The sequence below is a fragment of the Phoca vitulina genome, unplaced genomic scaffold (assembly GCF_004348235.1).
Source record: "Phoca vitulina isolate PV1807 unplaced genomic scaffold, GSC_HSeal_1.0 scaffold29, whole genome shotgun sequence".
Lineage (NCBI taxonomy): Eukaryota > Metazoa > Chordata > Mammalia > Carnivora > Phocidae > Phoca > Phoca vitulina.
Genome location: NW_022589732.1, coordinates 9,146,661 through 9,170,690, shown reverse-complemented (window position 1 = coordinate 9,170,690; position 24,030 = coordinate 9,146,661). Strand labels below are relative to the sequence as shown.

General features: G+C 37.6%; 1 protein-coding gene across 2 annotated transcripts in view; it reads left to right on the top strand.

The window, feature by feature from the left end:
- The window catches only part of CTNNA3 (catenin alpha 3), a 1,817,935-nt gene that overhangs the window by 41,967 nt on the left and 1,751,938 nt on the right, over positions 1 to 24,030 (top strand). Inside the window, exon 1 of one of the 2 annotated variants that reach the window (XM_032423980.1) lies at positions 4,283 to 4,369. The exons of the other annotated variant lie outside the window; for it this stretch is intronic. The gene's annotated coding sequence lies outside the window, so the exon portion shown is untranslated. Of the gene's footprint in view, positions 1 to 4,282; positions 4,370 to 24,030 lie in introns of those variants that run through there. 2 annotated transcript variants of the gene reach the window in all.

Genomic DNA, 24,030 nt, shown 5'->3' with positions numbered 1-24,030 from the left:
GAGTCCTGCATCGGGCTGCCTGTTCAGCGGGGAGCCTGCTTCTCCCTCTGCCTGCCATTCCCCCTGCTTAAGCTCGCTCTCTCTCTGACATATAAATAAATAAAATCTTACAAAAAAAAAAGGCGGCTTAGTCCAGTTTAAAACTTGCACTTTATTCTAGTTTAAATCTCATCTCCTCCTTTTCCTTCAGCACTGACAGATGTCTTCTCAAGGGACTTGGAAATGGAAAGGGGCAAGATTGATTTTTTTCACCACTTCTGTTATGGTATCTTCAAGAGGAGAGATTTAGTTGGCCTTGTTCCTCTAATTTTTCAAGTCCCCTGACTTTTTCTGTAGTGTTAGGGCTAGAAGAGGAGACAGGAGGGGAAGAGCATGTAGCTCTTTTCTTAACTGCTTCTTAGTGAGCCCTGAATGAGGTGTCTATCCTCAAATATTGGAAATTCGTTAGCTTGCAGTGTACACAGATGGCTTAATTTTCTTTTATTTTGAGCTTAGTTGCCAATTCTGCACAATAGGAAAAATCCCACTTGACATCTTATTATAGATATCCTTTAAAGCTGTGGGATTGGATGAGATACCCCTGAGGTGACAGTATGGATTTGGCCACACAGGAGTTGGTGGTAGACTTAAAAATGGCCCTCATGGCAGTGAAGGAAACAAATGGGTTATGGAGTGAATGATAGTTAAAAGCGTAGGGAGGGTAAACAGCTTATTTAGGAAGTATTGTGATGAAGGTAGCAGAAACTAGGAGGAGCTGTAGGGTGAAGCTAATGCTTTTGTTTGTTGGATATTTTTACATTAGGGGTCTTGTGGCATATTTTTGTGCCGATCATTACAGAAAGGGTGATAATGTGGTACATGAAGTGATAATGAAGGAGCGGAGTCCTTGAGAAGGGGGGAGAGGTAGGGATCCAGAGCAGAAGAGGAGAGATTAGTCTTTGATAGGAGCAAGGGTGCTGCTCACGTTGTAATAGGAGGGAAGCTGGAGAAGGTGGGACTCAGTGCTGGTGGTTTTGTAGACTTGATGATGAGAAGGCATGGGGCATCTTCCCAGGTGGCTTCTGTTTTTTGTCTGTGAGGCAAGAGAGTTGATTAGTAGCTAATTACAGGGTGGGGGGGAAGGGAGAGTTGGGAAACATCTTTTTTGCTGCAGCATAGAAGACCTTTGAAACAGGAGCAGATTCATTTAGTTTCATCTAAAAGACCTGACAAAATGCCAGAACTATTTATCACATTTTTGGAATAAGATCATTTTATTTACCACAGACAAATTATCCTTAGCTTTAAATCTCATCTTGAAAAGGTGTTATAGCTGTTCAGAAAATCACATATTTTTTTGAAGCCCCAACCTGAAATTGCCTGAAACTTTTGAGGTATCATATATAGAATAAAATGGACTCACGGTTCATGCAAAAGCTACATTCATTCTTTAAGGTATTTTAATGAAAAGAAGAAAAGGTATTCTGTTCTGGTTGAAGAACTGATTGTATCCTGGAGGGCTTATTTTCCAAGAGGGGCTGCTGATAGAGATAGAATTATTTTCTTTTTGGAGGCCTCCCTTCTGTGCCTCTGATGTTCTAGTTGGCTCCTAATATAGGGCTCCACATCAAGGGGCTTCTCAGTACATGTGGTTGAGTGACTGTCTGGGGCCAGAGACACACTTTTGATTACCTCAGGACGATTGCTACAACTGCCCTGATTTATTCTCTCTCTTCTCCCCCTTTTTTCCAGCTCCTTTACCCCTAACCTTTGTTTGCTTGCAAGAGGAATGTGAGCCAAAATTTTAAAGTTTGAAAAGTGTAAAGAAAGGAAACAAATAGGGAAGGAGAATAAATACTGAACAAGACTGGGCAAGGTTACAAGAAGGAATTACTGTGAAAACCTGGAAGGGGGCCAGGATGCAAAACGCCGTGGCTGTGTAGTTTACAGGAACTATTTAGTGTTCAGCATGCTTCACTGATCACCCAGAGAAAGCCGGATTTCTCCGGTTTTGTCTGCTACCCTATAGTTAGCTATGGAAACTTGACATAGGTGATCTGTATTTTTTTCTCAGCCAACTGATAGAAATATAGGGGTTTGTGGGGCCTCTGCCTATCAAATCTGATGTGATTTGAATTGCTAGGACAAGGACCTCTTGTGGCCATAGTGGGAAATACTTCAACTGAGACCTATCTGGGAGGTTACATTTTTTATGAGGCAATTAAAAAAAAAAATAGAGTTCTTTAAAATTACATTTCAGATATTTATAATATTTAATTGTTTTGATAACATCAAATATTGTAATTGCATCTGTATTTTATCTATGAGAAGTTCAGTTTAATTTGAAGCACGTCAGATTTTATCCATTTAATTCACCTATTCCCTGAAAAATAGAAAGAATAGGGGTTTTCATTTCCATTTTGCAGATGGAAAAGAGAGGTACAGAGCAGGTAAGTAACTTATTTGTGGTTTTACAGTGGGGGCAGAGTGGCTTATAATAGAATTTGGATATCTTATCTTGGGTTCAGTTCAACAGTCTGGGTTTGGAAAACATTCATTATTAAAGCTCTGAAACAAAAACTTCTATTTTGCAAGTGTCAAGTGAATTCTTTATTCAAGAAAAGATGGATTGAGAGACATAAAACTTACTCTTTGTTTTCAATGTGAAAAGAGGCTATTCCTAGATTCTCCAGGGGAAAAAAAGCTGCTTTAAAAAAAATCTGGGAGGACAGTATGTCAGCAACTAAGAATCTTCAGATAAATGTAATGCCAGTTATGCACATTTTAAAGGAAGCTACATAAAAATACAGTTATTTGCAGATTTCCCTAGAAATCATATAAAATTAAGCTCCTTTCATCGCTGATTCTCTCTGACAGTCCCCAGACGCTGCCTTTTCTCTCGTTTCCCTAATACTTGTTCTAAGAGTGCCTGTGGAGCTAATACACAAACACTTCCTTTTTATTTTTATTTTTTTAATTATTTTTTTGACTTCTTTTTATTTTGAATTCAGCTTTTTTCTTCTTTTTTTTTCTTCTAACATCCATCTTTTTTTTATTATGATATGTTAGTCACCATACAGTATGAATTCAGCTTTTTAAGAACAAGAATGCCCAAACTCAAATGAGTAGCTCTTTTATTTATTTATTAAGTATATAATTAGAAAAATTTCAATTCCAGTATAGTTAACATACAGTGGAGTAGTTCTTTTTTAAGGGACAGTTACCACCTGTTGTTTTAGAAGCTGTTGGGAGAAAGTTACAAAAGTGGTAATGTGTAAGGAAATGTGTAAGGAAATGAGTTCAAGTGGGGAGTCAAGGAACTGATGAAACGATAAAGCGTAAGGCAGGGATATGCAAGATTTGTTCCGGTGAATGTTAGGGCATCAAGGAAAAGGATATCAAAAAAAGAGAAGAGGAACTGTGAAAAAGAACAGCCACAGAAGTAAGAAATTTTGTTGAAGACTTTTTTGGGTAACTTTTTTTTTTTTTTTTAAGATTTTTATTTATTTATTGAGAGAGATAGTGATAGAGAGCATGAGAGGGGGAGAGTCAGAGGGAGAAGCAGACTCCCCGCCGAGCAGGGAGCCCGATGCGGGGCTCGATCCCGGGACTCCAGGATCATGACCTGAGCCGAAGGCAGTCGCTTAAACAACTGAGTCACCCAGGCGCCCCGTTTTTTGGGTAACTTTAACAATGTTTTCACCTGTGGAGCTGTTGGTAAATCTTCACTGTACATGTCTCACTGATAATTATGTGGCTTTACATAAATTCTGGGAGCAGAGTATGTGATACCTGGGGCAGGTGTATGAGACAGGCAAGACTTCAGAAGAAAAACACTATCTCACGTGTGACACATCGTCCTGTGGTATCGAAGACACTGAATTTTACATAATTGATCTTTTGATGTGTGGATTTCCTGGACTCCTGTTATCCCTGCTTTGTCATTTTTTCACTCTCCATAATTCTAGCCATCAGCTTTAGTTAGATATAAAGAAGTCCTTATTTTGGAAAGGGACTAGAGAAATGCAAGTCTAACTTATTCAGAGCTTCCCGACAGCTATGTTTGTCGATCTCTAGGCAAAGTGTGTGTCTGGCCTTTTTCACTGAAGTATTTTCAGTAACAAGTTGTCAGTGAGGTCAGTGACTAGCAGTTCAGGATTAGATACCACCCACCCTGGTCTGTGACCTCCCCTTTCTTTCTTACCCTGGGTGAATGACGCTCAGCTAAAGTGACTGCCCCACTACCACTGCCTCTTAATTTGGTACTTGGTAACTCGGACTAAGAAGTCGTCGTCGTCCTCTTCCCCCGCCCCACCCAAAACTCTTTTTGGAAAATTCCCTACAAGAGCCGAATTTTTAAAACATTTACTTTATAGAAAGCAACAGAAAGGTAAGAGTCAAGTCCGTAAAGAGAAGGGCTGGACTTAGTACATTCTTGTTTCTGTGTTGAATTGCTCTGCCTTAGTTATAGATCGTGGGCTTAAAATGTGGGGTTTCCTTCTGAATTAAAGCACATTACATTATTGTATAATCTGGGAATGTTTTGAGTAGTTATGATGAGAAATGTAGGCTTTCATGCTAATTTTAAAGTTATAAATAACTTTCGAACTAGTACCAGGGGAAGCTAGTAGCCAAGGTCGTGCTTTGCATTCAGAGAGTTTCTGGCTATAAAAAGCCGATTGCAATGCTGTGCAGGAAGAGATAAGATACGGCCTGGATGCTTGTGCTTGGGCATGGGGCTGGGGCAAAAGGAAGCAAAGATAGAAGATGTTTGAAGGGATTTTACTTTCAACCAAAAGCTTGTTCACAGTAAATAGAAGATTTTTCAAATGAGAGAGTGGCAAAAGAAGTAATTCCTGAATTTAATATTTGTCTCATGTACTTGTTTTATAATTGGCAGTAATATTAAGAGGTTGAGTTCTCTCAGAACTGTTTAGCACCATCTATAATCAAATAAAAATCACATTATGTAAGATGTAGTCATCAGTAATGTAAAGAGAAGGTCACTGTTTGATGGGGTCTTAGTGACTGAAGAGTTGCTCTCAGTTGCACTGAGGGACAGAACTGGAAGGAATGAGTTCAAATAGAAACCAGAAGAAATTGTTAAGGCATCAGGAAAGTCATTGATTGTGCAGGTTTTGAGTCACCAATGTACACCACTAAGAAAGCCTGTTAGAGTGTCTTTGAAGATACATGAAATCCAATGATTTTTTTTAGAACACACAAGTACGAAAAATAGGATTTCAAATTAGCTTTGCTTCTGGGTTTGTGGTTAGCTTATTTAGACAGAATGAAAGCTCAACATATTGAGAATAGTTGTGATTTGGAGATGTGGATTATCAGCAATAAATTTGAATGGCATATTTGGATGTGCTGTTAAAATTTCATTATCCACTATAAAAAATGACCTAAGTATTAGCAAAGGACAAATTTGTTAAATGGAGACATCCAAAATACAGAGTATAGACACAGCTATTTTATTACCCTCCTATACATAGTTTGTATCTTCCTTCTTATTTGAGGAAAATATTGGGATTTTATAGTAAAACTTATTTTCTTTTCATCTTAAAAGTAATATGAGCACAGAAATTTGAAGGAATTGTAGGAATTATAGGAATTTTGAAAGCACAGAAAAAAAATTACCTGTAATCTCGTTGGTGTATTTCCTTTTAGTCTTTTTTCTCTGCATGGCTTTAAAATGAATTGCAGTAATACTGTAGATAAAATTTGGGACCTTGCTTTTACATTTAATGTTATACCAAAACATTTTCCATGTAAATTCCCTATTTTACATAGATGTCATTTTAAATTGCTGTGTAACATTTTTCCAAGTTAATGGATATAATTTTATTAATTATCATTGAATACCTAAGTGCTGTGGTAAATATCTTTGTGTGTGTATTTATTTTAAAGATCATTTCTTTAAGCTGTATTCTTTAAAAAAATTTTTTTTATTGGAGTTTAGTTGACACATAATGTTACGTGAGTTTCGGGTGTACAACATAGTGGTTAAACCTCTCTGTATGTTATGCTCACCACCAGTGTAGCTGCTGTCGCCATACAATGCTGTTATATCATCGATTATGTTCCCTATGCTGTGCTTTTTATTCCCATGACTTATTCATTTCATAACTGGAAGCCTGTATCTCTCACTCCTTTTTGCCCATTTTGCCCATTTTCCCCCCACCCGCCCCAGCAACCATCAGTTTGTTCTCTGTATTTATAGGTCTGATTCTTCAAGCTGTATTCTTAAATGTGGACTCAGATTAAAGGGCACTTGAGTTGGAAGACAAAGGTTGTGATTTTTAAGAAGACGTGTTGTGTTTTAAGGCATTGTAAAATTCCTTGTCTACCAAATGATGTATTTATTGAATGTCTCTGATATGTAAAACATTGTTATCAGGTATGTGGATAGCAATATACTAAGTGTTTGGAAGGACAGAATCCCCTCTATTTACAAAATTTCAACTTATCAACTTTACAGATATCAACAAAGCTACATGTGAGGAAAATGCTTCAGCTCTGCCTGAAACCAACAGACACTGTTATTGATCATTATTTTGGACTTAGAACAATAGAATTTATAAATGACTTCTGTTAGAGGACCATCTATACATAATTCTGATTTATATAAATTTTATGATCCAACTGTGACAAAGAAATAGAATTAAGAAGGATAAATAGTTATGATAAACGTTGGGAGAAATCAGAAGTATTTGGAGAAAATGTATAGGCCGCACGGTGAAAGAAAAAGGATAGAGGGCACATACAAGAGCAGAAATTCAGTAATGGGTGTTTTTGCTTAGGGAAACATGAGAATGGAATAGGACATAGCTAGAGTTGGAATCAGGGAAGAGATGAAGTTTTAATTTTTTTATTGTTGAATTTGGGAGTTATGGTTGTAGAAATAGACTATATTGAAGGAAAAAAGCCAAGGATTTGGAGGTCAGTAAAACTATTTGATTTTTAGAGGGGGTGGCTGTCCAGAGAAACCAAAGTGGAGAGAATAGAGATATCAGTATTATTTGGTGGGAGGGGAGGTGAGGTGAGGTTAGGGTTGTGAATTCTTACAGGATATGTTTTTGCCTGTATTAAAAGATTTTTTAATTGTGAAGTTTTCTTTTGCAGTGATATTTAGAGGAAGACCAAAGCTATGGAAGGATGGGAGTTCCCTTCTCTAATTCCTATGTTGGTGTGTTTTTATTCTTCCTCTGGGATAGAAGGGATTAAGATTTGAGAAGTTGGCAGTTCAGTCTTGCCTGAAGAGAAACTTATGTGCTTTGTAATGAAGACTTAAATAGTGTTTACTTATGGATCGTTGGCTCATGGGAATGTTAGTCTAGAGACTCAAAAAGCGTGATTTTCAGATTTTTGTTCGGATACTGGATTTTAAAGTGACATGGTACCGAGGGGTGGAACTCTTGAGTTTAGTCAAGTTGCAGATCTAATGGAAAGTGGCTGGTAATTGAGACTACAGAATTTTTGAAAGTGAACAGGACTATTAGCTATTGCACATAATTTTCACATGCTTAATTACTGTTTTAAACTATGTTATTGGTGCCTGGAACACAGCCAATTTTATTTGCTACCGATTTAATCACTAACTTCCATGGTTTGAGAAATTATTTTGAGTTCCTATGTGCCAAATTTACAATTTGGCACCCCCACTCCCACCTCTTTTTCCTGTCTTCATTATCCTAACCACTATACTTGTGCTGCTTCAGGTCCCTCCATCAGTGGGGAAATAGATTTGATGGAGAAGGCAGTGTTTAGTGCAAGGAAATGTCCTCAAGTAGTGGAACTTGAGTACTTTAGGCCCTACTTTATATTAGCTGTATTCAACATATGATCAGCAGTTCTCAATCTGTTACTGGTCCATGAAAGGAGAAAAGAAGTTTCTACCAGAATGTAAGTCATCAATGCTCTAAGACTTTGTAGCAAGACTTTTTAGATGAAGGAAATAGTCATTGATTTACATTCTTGCAAGCTCCTTATATCATTGCAGAATTGTGCTTTGAGTAGCATTGCTTAAATTACAGTGTACAACATTTATCTCCTTGGTCTATGTGTTTAGGGTAAAGAATTGGGATGGAGGTGTACAATTAATTAGATAATAAATGAATTACCAGGTCTCAGTTGATGAGGTTTCTGGAGGTGGTATTAATGCAAAGTGGCCCTGGGTTAGTTCACTGAGAACCCTCAGAATGACTGAGAGGCAAGATTGCCGAAAGTACTACATGGGGTCTACTCTGGTATTGGCTTTGGAATTAATTAATTCACTCATTTTAGATGACTTGTGTAGCAGACATTATTTTTAGTGCTGGGGATAGATACTGGTGAATCAAATAAAGGCCCTGACCCCTAATGTGTGTTTGTTTGTGGCTGGGGATGAAGGGAGAGTAAGAAATAAAACTGATTTCTCTGTGATTCTCCAGAAGAGGTATCAGTGTCTGTCTCAGTCCAGGGCTGGGGCTCATAGGTCATGTTTCCATGGGAGTTTGCAAGATCAACTTGCTTTTTGGTTAGATCCAGCAATTCTGTTTTCCCCAGTATGAGATAACAAAAGAATGCTAATTTTCAGAATCAAATAACCTGTGATAGGCACTGTTGGTTGCCTATGCAGTATCCATACATTATGCTCTTCTTGCTGGTTTACAGAATCCCAATTTAGGTCAAGAATAAAAAGGTATAATGTTGTATATATTGACCTGTCCTTCTCCCCCTCTTAAGACTGTTATCTCTAGTTAAGGCAGATGCATAGTAATTCATGTAGACCTATCTCATTCTTTCCAACTTCATGGTATTTTATATGGATGTAGCATAATTCATTTAGCCCATTTTTGTATTGATGTTTGTTTTTTTAGTAGTTTTTGTTTTTTCGTGTTGCTATGCTGTGATGAATATCCTTGTTCTTATATCTTGACGTACATGACTAATCTCATGAAAGTAGAATTACTGCGTCTAAAGAAATGCTCACTTTATTTATTTTCAAATTTTTATTTAAATTTTAGTTAGTTAACATATAGTGGAATATTGGTTTCAGAAGGAGAATTCAGTGATTCATCATTTACATACAATATCTAGTGCTTCATAACAAATGCCCTCCTTTTTTTAAAAAAAAATATTTTAGGGGCGCCTGGGTGGCTCAGTGGTTAAGCATCCGCCTTCGGCTCAGGTCATGATCCCAGGGTCCTGGGATCGAGCCCCGCATTGGGCTCCCTGCTTGGCGGGAAGCCTGCCTCTCTCTCTCCCACTCCCTCTGCTTGTGTTCCCTCTCTCGCTGTGTCTCTCTCTGTCAAATAAATAAATAAAATCTTTAAAAAAAAAATATTTTATTTATTTATTTGACAGAGAGAGAGAGCACAAGCAGGGGGAGCAGCAGAGGGAGAGGAAGAAGCAGACTCCCTGCCAAGCAGGGAGCCTGATGCGGGGCTTGATCCCAGGACCCTGGGATCATGACCTGACCATTAGGCAGATGCTTAATCCACTGAGCCACCCACACACCCAGCAAATGCCATCCTTAATACCTATCACCCATCTAGCCCGTCCCTGCTCACTTCCCTCCATCAACCCTGTTTGTTCTCTGTTGTTAGGAGTCTCTTATGGTTTGCTTTCCTCTCTCTCTCTCTCCTTTTTTCCCCTTCTCATATGTTCATTTATTTTGTTTCTTAAGTTCCACATATGAATGAAATCATATGGTATTTGTCTTTTTCTGACTGACCTATTTCACTTAGCATAATACACTCTATTTCCATCCACGTTGTTGCAAATGGTAAGATTTCATTCTTTTTGATGGCTGAGTACTGTTTTATATATCTATATCTATATCTATTTATCTATCTATCTATATAAATCATTTGATGGACACTTGGGCTCTTTCCATAGTTTGGCTATTGTGGACATTGTTGCTATAAACATTGGAGTGCACGTGCCCCTTCAGATCACTGCATTTGTATCTTTGGGGTAAATACCCAGTAGTGCAATTGCTGGGGTAGGGTAGTTCTATTTTTAACTTTTTGAGGAACCTCCATACTGTTTTCTAGAGTGGCTGCACCAGTTTGGAAATTCTCACTTTAAAATTTAAGTATTACCTTTAATTGGAAATATCAAAGGGTAAGAGTATGCAAAATTTAAAATTTGATAGCTATTGTCCTATTTCTCTTCAAAAAATTTATATCAGTTTATATCCCCACTAGCTGTATGCTGAGAGCTTATCTCCCCAACTCTAACACTGATGATACTCCTTCAAAAATTTCACTTTTGACACCCTGATAGGTAAAAATGATATATCTTGTTCTTTAGATTTGCATTTAGTTATGAGTAAGGTTGAACAATATTTAAGTAATTATTTAGCCCATTGTATTTCTTTTTACATAAATTGCCTTTTTGCATTCTTTGTACATTTTTTCTTTTTATCTTTCCAAATTAGCTTTTTGTCTTTTTAATATGTTGTATTTCCCCCCAATTTGTTGTTTAGTTTTTGACTTTTATGTTTTATTTTTAAATAATGCAGAAAATAAAATATATTTTTTTTGATGTAGTGTTCCATGATTCATTATTTGCGTATAACACCCAGTGCTCCATGCAGAACGTGCCCTCTTTAATACCCATCACCAGGCTAACCCATCCTCCCACCTCCCTCCCCTTTAGAACCCTCAGTTTGTTTTTCAGAGTCCATCGTCTCTCATGGTTCATCTCCCCCTCCGTTTTTCCCCCCTTCATTCTTCCCCTCCTGCTATCTTCTTCTTCTTTTTTTTTTTAACATATAATGTATTGTTTGTTTCAGAGGTACAGATCTGTGATTCAACAGTCTTGCACAATTCACAGTGCTCACCATAGCACATACCCTCCCCAGTGTCTATCACCCAGCCGCCCCATCCCTCCCACCCCTGAAAATAAAATATTTTTGTACTCAAAATTTTAAACCTCTTTCTTTATGACTTCTGGGTTTTGTGTTTCCTTTAAATGACTTTTTGCTTCAACTAGCATGCATAAATGTGTTATAGATAATTTCACTTCCAGAATTTTAGTCTTTGCTACATCTGGAGTTGATTTTGAGCAAAGGAGTGAGGCTGGGAGTCAGTTTTATGTTAATTTTTCATCCACATGTTTATTCATTTGACCCAGTATGATTTATTTAAGAATAACTCTTTTTCCTGCTAATTTAAAATCCCTTCTTTATCATAAGCTAAATTTATAATTATAGTCTGTTTCCCACTCTCTCTTCTGTTGCAGTAATATTTGTATCTAATTTTTATCCAATCCTTACTTTCTTTTTAAAGATTTTATTTATTTGAGAGACAGATAGAGAGAGAGTATGACCAAGGGGGAGGGGCAGAAGGAGAGGGAGAAGCAGGCTCCCCACTGAGCAGAGAGCCAATGCGGGACTGGATCCCACATTCCTGGGACCATGACTTGAGCTAAAGGCAGACACTTAACCGACTGAGCCACCCAGGTGCCCTCCAATCCCTACTTTTTAAATAACTTCATTTCATGACATGTTTTAATACCTGGAAGGATTAATCCTTCTTTTACTCTTTTCTGCCCTGCTAGGATTTTCCTAGATATGATCACATAATGTTCATTTCTAGATAAATTTTAGTATAACATTTTATCTGGTGGTTGGGACACAGCTGACATTCAGATGGCCTTTTGGGACCCAGATCTCTAGACTAGCTATTTTGGATTTGCCTCTTTGACCAGATGTGTTCAGGCTGGAACTGTACCGCCATCCAGCTTGCATGCTTAAAAAAAGTGTTTATAAAAATGAACTTTTAAACTGAATAAGTTATATTTGCACATTTATTTTAATTTTAAACAAAGGATGCCTTGGCTACAGTTCTTTATTGCAACAAACAGTCTACAGAGTTTCATAAATGACATTAGATAGTTCATAGATTCTCCAGGAGACCCAGAGAAACAGCCAAAGACAATGTGGCGGGGAAAACCTCCAACTGTACCTGAGAGACAGTCCTGTGGATGTACTAGCTTCTACCATTCTGGGTTCTTGGGCTGGACACCAGAAGCCCCCCACAGCTTTCCCAGAAGTTATCTGATGCCTGCGACCTTTTAAAATCTCACCCAAGCTGTATTTGGTTTTTGAACTCTAGAGGAGTGAAGCTGGGCCAGAGCTGGAAGGGATGTTAGCAGACTTATGGCATCGGCCACAAAGGGTTGTACAATGAAAATACATCTTCCTCCTGTCCTGACCCCAAAAACTTCTACCAGTTTCTGGAGCAAATTAAAAAAAAAAGTTAATGTATCATTCTGTATCAGTACACATACATTTATTTCACTCTTTATTATAGCTGCCATTTGGTTGAATTTAACTAATTTACTGCCCCACGCTATACTGGAATATTTTAATGTTGTTTCTGTGTATTGGTTGGGGACTAATATTCCCCAGTAAGGCCATACAAATTGTTAAAATATGAAATACTTTTGTATCCCCTCTCCCCACCACTAGTAACCTTCCTCTACTTGGCCTCTTGCCAGGGACCTTCCTTAGACCCAGCAATTAAAGGACAAGCATTTGGCACAAAAGGGGCCTTCTAAGACTCCTATCTAGGCTAAGTTCTGGTTGGAGCCTGCAATGCGGTGGTTAAATATTTTTAGTATCTTCCCACTGCTAGGCAAATGACATCCAATTGGATTTTGTGTATTTCCTAAGGCTTTTCCTGACCCTCTGGTCCCAGTTAAAGTCATACCAATGAAAGAATATATGACAGTTTATTTAACTAGTCCCTAATTGATGCACATTTAGGTTGTTTCTAGCTTTTTGGTTAACACAAACAATACTGCAGTCCTCGACATGCATCTTCGTATACATGTTCAGATTCCTAAAAGTGGCATTGCTTTGTCTAAAAGTTTGTGCATATAAAATTTTATGCATATTGCCGGAGTGCCTTCAAAAAAGATTTTACGAATATATGCTCAGACCAACAATGTATGAGACAGCTTTTATTTATCTTGTGAAAGAAGACTTCATAAGAGATTTAAAAAATGTTTCAATGAAGCTAATTTACCCTCTTTAGCGATGATATAAAAAAAAAGAGAAGAAAATTAAACCATGTTAGTATGAGTGGCTCTTAATGAAACTATACCAAGATATCATTAGACCATTGTTCTCTTCTAATTAATAAAATTTTGATACTGTGTTAAAATTTGTTGAGGACCAACATCAAATTTACTGGTTTTAAATTTTTAGAGCCTACCTTTCTTTCTTTTTTTTTATTTTTATTTTTTTTAAGATTTATGTATTTATTTGACAGAGAGAGACACAGCGAGAGAGGGAACACAAGCAGGGAGAGTGGGAGAGGGAGAAGCAGGCTTCCCGCTGAGCAGGGAGCCCGATGCCAGGCTCGATCCTAGGACCCTGGGATCATGACCTGAGCCAAAGGCAGGCGCTTAACGACTGAGCCACCCTGGCGCCCCTCTTTTTTTTTTTTTAAATTTTAGTTTATTATGTTATGTTAGTCACCATACATTACATCGTTAGTTTTTGATGTAGTGATCCATGATTCATTGTTTGCGTATAACACCCAGTGCTCCATTCAATACGTGCCCTCCTTAATACCCATCACTGGGCTAACCCATCCCTCCCCACCCCCCTCCTCTCTAAAACCCTCAGTTTGTTTCTCAGAGTTCATAGTCTCTCATGGTTCGTCTCCCCCTCCGATATCCCCCCCTTCATTTTTCCCTTCCTACTTTTTTTTTTTTAACATTAATGTATTATTTGTTTCAGAGGTACAGGTCTGTGATTCATTAGTCTTACACAATTCACAGTGCTCACCATAGCACATACCCTCCCCCAATGTCCATCACCCAGCCACCCCATCCCTCCCACCCCCCACCACTCCAACCCTCAGTTTGTTTCCTGAGATTAAGAATTCCTTATATCAGTGAGATCATATGGTACTTGTCTTTCTCTGATTGACTTATTTTGCTAAGCATAATACCCTCTAGTTCCATCCATGTCGTTGCAAATGGCAAGATTTTGTTTGTTTGTTTTTTTTTGATGGCTGCATAATATTCCATTATATATATATATATATATACCACATCATTTTTATCCATTCATCTATCGATGGACATCTTGGCTCTTTCCATAGTTTGGCTCTTGTGGACATTGCTGCTATAAACATTGGGGTGCACGTACCCCTTCGGATCACTACATTTGTATTTTTGGGGTAAATACCCAGTAGTGCAATTGCTGGGTCATAGGGTATAGAGCCTACATTTCTGATATATGGGACAGCATCTGTCAGTTCTCAATGCCATGTTTACTCAAAGATGCAAACAATAATTCTGTGATGATACATGCAAATTTTTCACTGCTCTGTAATATAGTGGTTCTCAACCCAGAGTACTTTTGCTCCCCAGGGGACATTTGGCAAAGTCTGGAGACATTTTTGGTTATCACAACCGGGAGGCTGGTGCTGTTGGTGTTTAATGGGTAGAGGCCAGGGATGCTGCTAAATATCCTACAACCCACAGGACAGCCCCCTACAACAAAGAATTATCCAGCCCAAAATGTCAGTAGTGTGAGAATGAGAAACCCTGTTCAATAGACTACACCTGAAAATGGACATTGATCTAAACAGTTAAACATTCCTTCATTATCTTTTGTTTATTAATTTATTCTCAAGACTGTTGGCACAATCTTTCTGTTGTAAAGAGCATTTTCCTTGGTAGACAGGTTGAAAGCAAATGCAAAATATTTTAAGTTTCCTTCCTCTCTGTTATTTGTCAAGATCATGAACTCTGTCTGGGAGTGGAGGGCCAGAGGTTGTACCTTTCTGTCCTTCTTTCTCAAATACAACCTAAAGTTTTTGTATTGTTTTGAGTGTTTTTCACAAGTCTTTGCTCATCCTACGTTTAGTCCACTTTTTTAATAAGCCAGTACTATACTGATTTGTTCATTCTTACCTTTCCCTTCTTCCTTCATTTCTTCTATGTCCTTTAAAAATCTCAGCTCTTTAGAAAGCTCCTTGTATACCACACTGAGTTATATTTGCGTATGTACTTTCCCATATTTTCCTCATGTGATTGCAGTAGTGGTTTTTATTTTTTGACCTATCTTTCATTTTAGGATCTCTGGCTCTGGAACATGCTTATATTTTCTCTGAACTGCTAAACAATCTAAGTACTTGTCTTACTTTGCCTTGTGTTTTCTCCCTTGACTGTAATGAACTCTAAGGTGATCTGTTCAGTTTTCCCTAAGGTTCTTGTCACTTCCACTTCACTAACTTATTTCTCTTTGTTGGTAAGAATTAAGTCCAGGGCAGTGGTTCTATTCCTTGCTTCTTTTGCTCTTTGATGAAGTTGCTGATAGAGAGGCAGCTGATAAAGGAGAGGAGTGATTTCTTCAATTGTGATTTTTAAGTTAATTTGTCTTTTTGGTTTTGCTGATTTTTAAAAATTTTAAATCTTTGCTGGGTTTCTTTTGATTTTGACCTCTCACTTCAATTTTCTTTTCGTTTTACTTGGTCTCCCCATCACTTCTGTCCTAGAATTTATGTGTTGGGTATTTCACTGAGAACACAGTGTAGATGTATTCTAAATTTTATTTTGAGAATAATTTCCCTTTGTATCTGTAAGACATTGTCTTACGTTATATAGTCTAATTTTGGATTTTTTCTGTCTGCTTGTTTTTGAAATATGAGATTTTTTGGTGTTTGTCATAAGTGAGATATGTATATCCTCTTTGAGCTTCATCACTATCAACTTTGAATTACAGAATTTCTCTCTTAAATTTTAAATCTCTTCTCTCTTAAATCTCAGTACATTTCTGGGTTACAGGAGGTATATATCCATTGGGGCAACTATTCTCTCTCTTTTTTTTTTTTTTAAAGATTTTATTTATTTATTTGACAGAGAGAGACACAGCGAGAGAGGGAATACAAGCAGGGGGAGTGGGAGAGGGAGAAGCAGGCTTCCCGCTGAGCAGGGAGCCCGATGTGGGGCTCGATCCCAGGACGCTGGGATCACGACCTGAGCCGAAGGCAGACGCCTAATGACTGAGCCACCCAGGTGCCTCCATTGGGGCAACTATTCTCTTATTCCTATTATTTGATCCTCTACTTGGAGGTGAGATTTGTAGAGTCTGGGGGCCTTCAGAGAGGAAAAGAATGAAGACCTGGACTTCCTTCTTTTACAGTGTGTTTATTACTAGAAACTTTTTAATGCATTGAACTGGTCCTGGATAAGAAAGGATGTAGTAAGAAAGAACATCAAAGACCTTAAACTAGAATCCTTTTTGTGGCCTGCATTACCTGGTAGGAGAGGCTGTTTTGGCTTGTGAGTGATTGGAGGCAGAAAGAGGCAGTTTGGTAAACTGAAGCTGTAAGCGTGGATGTCATGCCATACCTCTGAGGGAGCAAGCTCGTTCTTTCTTGAAGAATCACTGTGGCCAATGTCAGTAATTGTAGCAGCAAAGGCGAGAGTGCAGCAGGCAAAAAGGTCACACTGGACTTCAGGGGATCAGTTTTCATCAGTCAGCTGTGTGCTGGGAGCAGAACACTAGCAGCCTTCAACAGGGCCCACTTGTATTCTAATCATACTCTCTAGTTTTCTGTCTCTGAGGTATGGGGGTCAAGAGGCCCCTGGAGTTCTTGAACAATTTGAGGGATAAGAGAGATACTGGACTCCCTGTCAGTCTGGCAATTGGGAAGTAGTTTTAGTTTGTATTTTTCCACTTGCCCTTCTTGTATTTTCATTGTTGCCATGGGAAGAACATGCTCCTGGTAGTCTACTTGTCCAAGAAGGATGGGAAACATGTACAACAGATTTGGATTCCAAAACTGCATCTTGGAGTAAGCCCAGCCAGGCCCATCTTGGATTAGCCAAGCTAACCACCAGCCAACCTAAAAATGCACAAGAGAGAATAAATGTTGTTTTGTGCCACTGAGATTTAGGGTGTTTTGTTATGTAGTAGTATTATGGGAATAGGAACTCATAGACCATTAAACAAAAATGATTTAGTATAAGATTTTATAAAGAATTATTTTTTTTTAAGATTTTATTTATTTGAGAGAGAGAGTAAGTGAGAGAGGGCACGAGCAGGCAGAGGGAGAGGGAGAAGCAGACTCCCCACTGAGCAGGGAGCCCGATACAGGACTCAATCCCAGGACCCTGGGATCACGACCTGAGCCAAAGGCAGACGCTTAACTGACTGAGCCACCCAGGCACCCCAGATTTTATAAAGAATTCTTAAAACATTAATAAGGAAAAGAACAATAGAGAAATGGGTCAATGATAAGGGGAAAAGTAATTAACAGAAGAGAATATTGGAATGACCAATAGATAAATGAAAAGATATTTAGCTTGTTTCACTAGTTACTGGGTAAATACAGATTAAAATAATGATGGGATACCTTATCATACCTATTATATTGGTAAAAATGAATGTATGGTAATAACCTAGTATCTGTAAAGATGTGAAACAAATGGAACTTTCATATACGATGGTAGAATGTTCATGGATACAAAGAGAGACATATTAAGCAGGGAGAGTATATTTTCAAGGACTATTACTGACAAAATATTATATATAGAATATGTAGAGAATTCTTAGAAATCAGTGAGAAAAAAAAGGCAGCCTAGGAGAAAAATGGGTAAAAAGTACAGGTAAGCAATTCACAGAAGGGATACGTGAATGGCTGTCCAGTCAACCCAAAACAGATCACCAATGACATTGGTAATCAAAAATGCAATTAAGTTAAAACAATAATGAGGTCCACTTTGTACTTCCTGTGTTGGCAGAAGTTGAAATGTCATGCAATATCTTGTGCACTGGAGGAGATAGGAACATGTGAACTCACATGTTCTTCTGGTCGTGGTATTTTGGAGACCAGTTTGGTAATATTTGTTGAAATTGACTGCTCAAATACATTCTGACCCAGAAATTCTACTTCCGGATTGTATTAGTTTGCTAGGGCTGCCATTACAAAGTATCAAAGACTGGGTGGCTTAAACAATAGAAATTTATTTTCTCATAGTCTAAAGGCTAGAAGTCCAAGATCAAGGTGTTGGCAAGTTTGGTTTCTCCTGAGGCCTCTCTTCTTGGCTTATAGATGGCTATTTCTTGCTATATCCTCAACGTGATTACCCCCCTTTGGGTGTCTGTGTCCTAGGACACCAGTCATATTGGATTAGGGCCCACCCTAGTGGCCTCATTTTAACTTAATCACATCTTCAAAGGCCCTATTTCTATATACAGTTATATTCTAAAGAATAGGGAGTTAGAATTACAGACATGAATTGTGGGGAGGATACAATTCAGCCCATAACAGAGTGTATACATTAGAGGGACTCTTGCATGTGTATACAAAGAAGCATGTATGAAAATGTTTATTCTAGCATTGTTTCCTATAGCAAAGAGTTGGATACTACCTAAATGTTCTTGAATAGGGATATGGACAGATAAAATACATTATAAATGCATCTGATAGAATGCTATAAATGGAAAATAAACTAAATGAATTATATTGATTGGGAACTAATTTTTATCAAATAACAAGAAATCTGTAGGTAAGAAGTTCAGAGCTGATGACATCAAGGACCTGAGCTCTTTCTATACTTTTGCTCTGTCATCTTTCCTCTTCAGCTTTGCAGTAACACTGCTTTATGTCCAGGCATCATACCAGAGGTAGGAGAAGGAGTGGCCAAGGATCATAGCAACATTATCTGATTCCCTTTTTATAGGGAAAGAAAAAGCTTCGCCAGAAGACATCTCAGCAGACATCTGCTGTCACTTCATTGGCCACAGTTCTGTCACATGTCATTCTGAGTTGCAGAGAAGTCTGGGAAATCTAATGTCCTGCTTCCATTGCTGTGAAAGGCTAGGGAGAGTTGGATTATGTGTTGCCTGAGCTAACCTGTGGTATTTACCATATATATATATATCTATATATGTATTTTTTTACACATATATATATATATAGTTCAACATGATAGACCATGAAAACATAATGTTGGGGCAGGAGGAGACAGAGAGAGAGAGACAGAAACAGAAAAACAAAGGGGGGGGACAGAAATAGAGATACAGAAACAGAAAAGTAGAAAGAGGAAGTACAATACTGTTTGTGTAAATTTGAAAAGTATATATCATTATAAAGATGTACATCAAAAGAGTTATGGAAAGTTCATCAAAAGGGCATCCATTAACTATTACGCAGTGGATGCCCATAGGAAGGGAGGAGTGGAATGGAACTGAAGCAAGGGATATAGACTATGACAATAAAAAATAAAATAAAACAGGCTTTTCACAGACTGGTTCCATCAGTTGAACTTTATCTAAGGATCATGGTTGATTGTGTCAATCTAATTCTGTTCTTTCAAGATCCAGGACAGAAAAGGCTGGGATGGTTTGGGGCATGTGTGTGTGAGTTACTCAGTCTGTTGGGCATGGTTATTATTTAGAATTGAAGAAATGTGAATCACTATGTTTATGACTGAATTTGATTATTTTACCTTACCTGTGGTGAGCTTTATTCTATTCAGTACAATTGGAGGCCAGATAGCAATGATATTATAGTTTAAGTTTAGTGAGTATAGCAGGTATTCTTTGGACAATTTAGGGATATTATGAGTTTTGCAAAATTGATTTTCTTTGTCTTTGTACATATATTTTTTTTGCTCTATAATGCAAGATTAGTAGACTTGACTTTTAGAGTACCCCATGGGGGACATGAGTAATATAAACATGGCCTCTTGGTAGTGAAATCCATCATTCTCTAGTTTTCTGTTATTATCTTTGGAAGCAGAGTGGGAGAAAGGATTTCCTTCCCCTCGCTCTAATGCAGCCTCGGCGAGTGACTGGCTGTCTGCTCTGGAATGAAGCCTGTTGGCATGATTCCGTAAGTCTTATGTGGGAACAAGACACTAGAGGTTTCTATTTTTTACTTACTGCCATTCTTTTGCTTTTAGTTCAGTATTCTGTCCTTTCACCATCCCGTATCTAATCCTCTAATAAACATAGATCAGTTATTAATTGTGTTAGTGTATCTTTTTTTTTTTAAAGATTTTATTTATTTGACAGAGAGAGACACAGCGAGAGAGGGAACACAAGCAAAGGGAGTGGGAGAGGGAGAAGCAGGCTTCCAGCAGAGCAGGACTCAATCCCAGGACCCTGGGATCATGACCTGAGCCGAAGGCACACGCTTAATGACTGAGCCACCCAGGCGCCCCTGTGTTAGTGTATCTTTCATTTTCTCTATTAAGCATTTGTTAAAACTTTGGAAGCAAATCTTAAGCTATTTCATTTTATAATATGTTTCCTTATTACCTAATTATAAATTATTATCATGGATATCTACAAGGGAAGATTACTTCCCTTGGTGAAATGGATTCAATTGCTAAATAAAAATGTGTGGACTTAATGACTCTTCATCCATTTTTAAATCAGATAGGCAATTTGTTTGCTACCTCTCAGCAGCCTTCTAAAATTCAGTGGCATTTTTGCCTTGGAAAAGTAGAATTCCACAAAGAGAAAAGTATCTTTCCACATAATAACAGTGACTAATTGGTGAATTATTTAGCACTGTACGTAGCACTCCATTAAATTATATGGGTAATTTTTATAAGCAATTCTTTTTCATAGCTACTTTCTAGGTCTCATTTCACAACATGGGAAAAACAGGTAAAAGGGATCAACATAGACATGGTCAAGCAGAGTGAAGTAGAGCTTGAATTTGAACCCAGTTTTCTTGTGTTTCTGTCTGTTCTTTCATTTCTCTCCTTCTCTTCCTATTCCTAGTGGGTACTTGTTTTGCAAAGTACTATCCTTGGCTGCTTTATCTTCCTCTGCTCTGAACCTTGGAAGAGCTCATGTAGTCTCATGGTTTAGAGCGTAACATGGATGCATAGTTACCATATCTCTATTTCTAGGCTTGATTTTTCTCCTGAGCCTCAGGATTCTGCGTGTCAGCTGCCCATGGGACATAACCCATTTGCACATGCCTCTCAGACCTCAAACTCATCATACCTAATGTATGTCAGAGTCAGAGCTTGCTCATTGGTGAGAATATTATTTGTTATGAGCCCACTGCTGTAGTTTAGGGAAATAGTAAGTAGTTTTCAATATAAAATGAAGTATATTAAAAAAAAAACCCACAAAAAATAAAATTAAATATAAAAAGTGTATTGAAAATTCAAATAGAAGGGCGCCTGGGTGGCTCAGTTGGTTAAGCGACTGCCTTCGGCTCAGGTCATGATCCTGGAGTCCCTGGATCGAGTCCCGCATCGGGCTCCCTGCTCGGCAGGGAGTCTGCTTCTCCCTCTGACCCTCCCGACCCTCCCCCCTCTCATGTGCTCTCTCTCTCAGTCTCTCTCTCTCAAATAAATAAATAAAATCTTAAAAAAAAAAAAAAAAAGAAAATTCAAATAGAACATAAAATGTATGGAGGCATTTTTGTTAAAAGTAAGAAGGATTATTTTAAATAGTGTCTATTCCCCTCACCCCATGCATTGTTGTTTAAAAATTTTTTTTAGCCACAAATAGAATTGAGACTAACAAGGCCTTTAGACGTAGGTTCTTAAGGCACCTGGGGAAACCAAAAATTGCTGAATGAAACATACTTCAGGAGAGCCTGTGTCAGGAACCAAACTCACAGTTGGAAAGTAAAGTGGAATTAAGTAGTTAGATGAAAACAAAAAAGTTATCTGTATATTCTAAAATTGGATGTTTTTAGATTTTTTGGATGGTTGGCAAAAAGGATGAGCAAATTACTTGCAAAATTGACTTTTCAGTTTTCTTATGGAGGCATATCTTATAAGTTAATTTGAGAAATAATTCTAAGTATCTCTTTTATATTATAGGGGATGTATCAGTTCAGAAAATTAAAGATACAAAATTTCCTGAAAGAATCTGTAGCAATTGAAGAGATGTTATACTTTATTTCCAAGTGTAAAAGATGATTTTTACATGGCTACCATTAGTTATTATATGAGGAAAGAAACTGCCACATCCAGTTATTAAAAATAATTTTATAGAGTGAGGAACTCAACACTTGCTTTAAGTATCAGAAATGTAATTTTCTTTTAAAGGACAAGAAGCTATAATTTCCTATTTTGAATCACAATTGAGGAAGAGAATGATTATTTCTTTTCTCTTTGGAAAATTTAATACTTGAGCATAAAGGATGTGTCATTAGTGGTAAGTCTGGGAGTGTGAAAAGAGAGATCACTCTTTGGGCCTTTAGATCTGTTTTATTTTTGCCAAGTTAACTTAGTAAACTTAATGTTTGTGATAATAGCTTCAGAGAAGCATAGGAAATTTTTATCTTCAGTCAAGATAAATTTGTGGTAGTTAATAATTTTGGCTATTTAGATGGTAAAATCTTTATTTTCAGAGTAAATCAGGCAAATCAATGTTCATGCTTTTCCAAATTGAAGTTGTAAAATAAGGAATTTGTAGCTTGTATGAGGACTTTGTTAGTCATAACACTGTATGCTCAAGAGAAATATAATAATGCTGTGAAAACGGGAACCCTACCTTCTAAAATTAGCCTGTACCTCCTAATATATAATGGACAAATAGCAAATAGCAAGCAAAGCATTTAGAAAATATTAAACAGTTTACAAATGTATATGTAATTTTGAAGAGAAATTATTTTGTATTGTAGTTTTATTTTCTTTGGCATTTGTTTTGGATTTTCTAATGGGACTTGGAATCTTTATGCAGGGTTTTTGTTTCTTTGTTTGCTTTTTTCCCCCCAGAAAAATCTAGGATTGTGGAAAGTCACTGATCATTGAACCAAATTCTGTTACTTCTTAGCCTTTCTTTCACTACCATGAGGATGCATCTGATTGAGCTGATTGAGGAAGAAATAATGGTAGACTTTGTCACAGATAAGTATTAAACATTAATATGGGCTATATGAAAGTCAAATTTATATGGGCAAAATAAAATGGGACGTTTCTAAACACATTTAATAAGGAAGGTTGAGATGGTGTGTCCCAGTTTATAGTTCAAGTATAAAAATAAATGTCATTGGATGTGATACATTGGGCTTTCAGAATCAAATGATACCCTCTGCTGGCTAAATTAGGGATTGCGTTTAAAAATGAGTAGCTTCTTCTTTTTTTTTTTTTAAATAGGGCTGATTGCTATAAAAAAGGATTGAGCAGTGAAGAATATTGTGAAATAATATAGGAAAAATTATATATGTGAGGACTGAAGCCAGTGTATCACTTAAATATTTTCTGAAGTGAAACTAATATGGAAATATCAATAATTGAAATTTCCTAATCTTTTGATATACTTCTTAAAAAAGATTTTATTTATTTGAGAGAGAGAAAAAGAGAGAGAGAGAACGAGCAGGGGGAGGGGCAGAAGGAGAAGGAGGGAGAAGCAGACTCCTCCCTGGGCAGGGAGCCTGAAACAGGGCTCATCCCAGGACCCTGGGATGATGACCTGAGCAGAAGGCAGAGGCTTAATTGACTGAGCCACCGACTCAGCCACCCAGGCACTCCTTTTGATCTATTTTTTAACCATAGAAGTAGGCCTTAGGGAAGGAAAAAAGCAGGGGGCAAACTACATGGCTCTCCTACCCCTATTTCTGGTAGCAACTGTGATATTTAATTTACTTTCATCAGTTAAATTACTTTTGTAAGAGCGATTGGCATTTAAATATCTAGAGGTGAGATAAGAACTACTTTTCTCCAGGTACCCTGACTTAATTTCTGTTTAAAATAATTGGAATATTCTTAAGTAATTTAGAAGTTTGATAAGTTCAGGGAGGTCTCATATAGCATGCCTGTTTCACATTTTTCTTTCAATGTTTTAAATTCTTTTTTTTTTAAATTTTTTTTATTTATTTATTTGACAGAGACAGAGATAGCGAGAGCAGGAACACAAGCAGGGGGAGTGGGAGAGAGAGAAACAGGCTTCCTGCCGGGCAGGGAGCCCGATGCGGGACTCGATCCCAGGACCCTGGGATCATGACCTGAGCCGGAGGCAGACGCTTAACGACTGAGCCACCCAGGCGCCCCTCAATGTTTTAAATTCTTAAAGCTACTTTGGAATTTACAATGTTTGGGGAATATAAG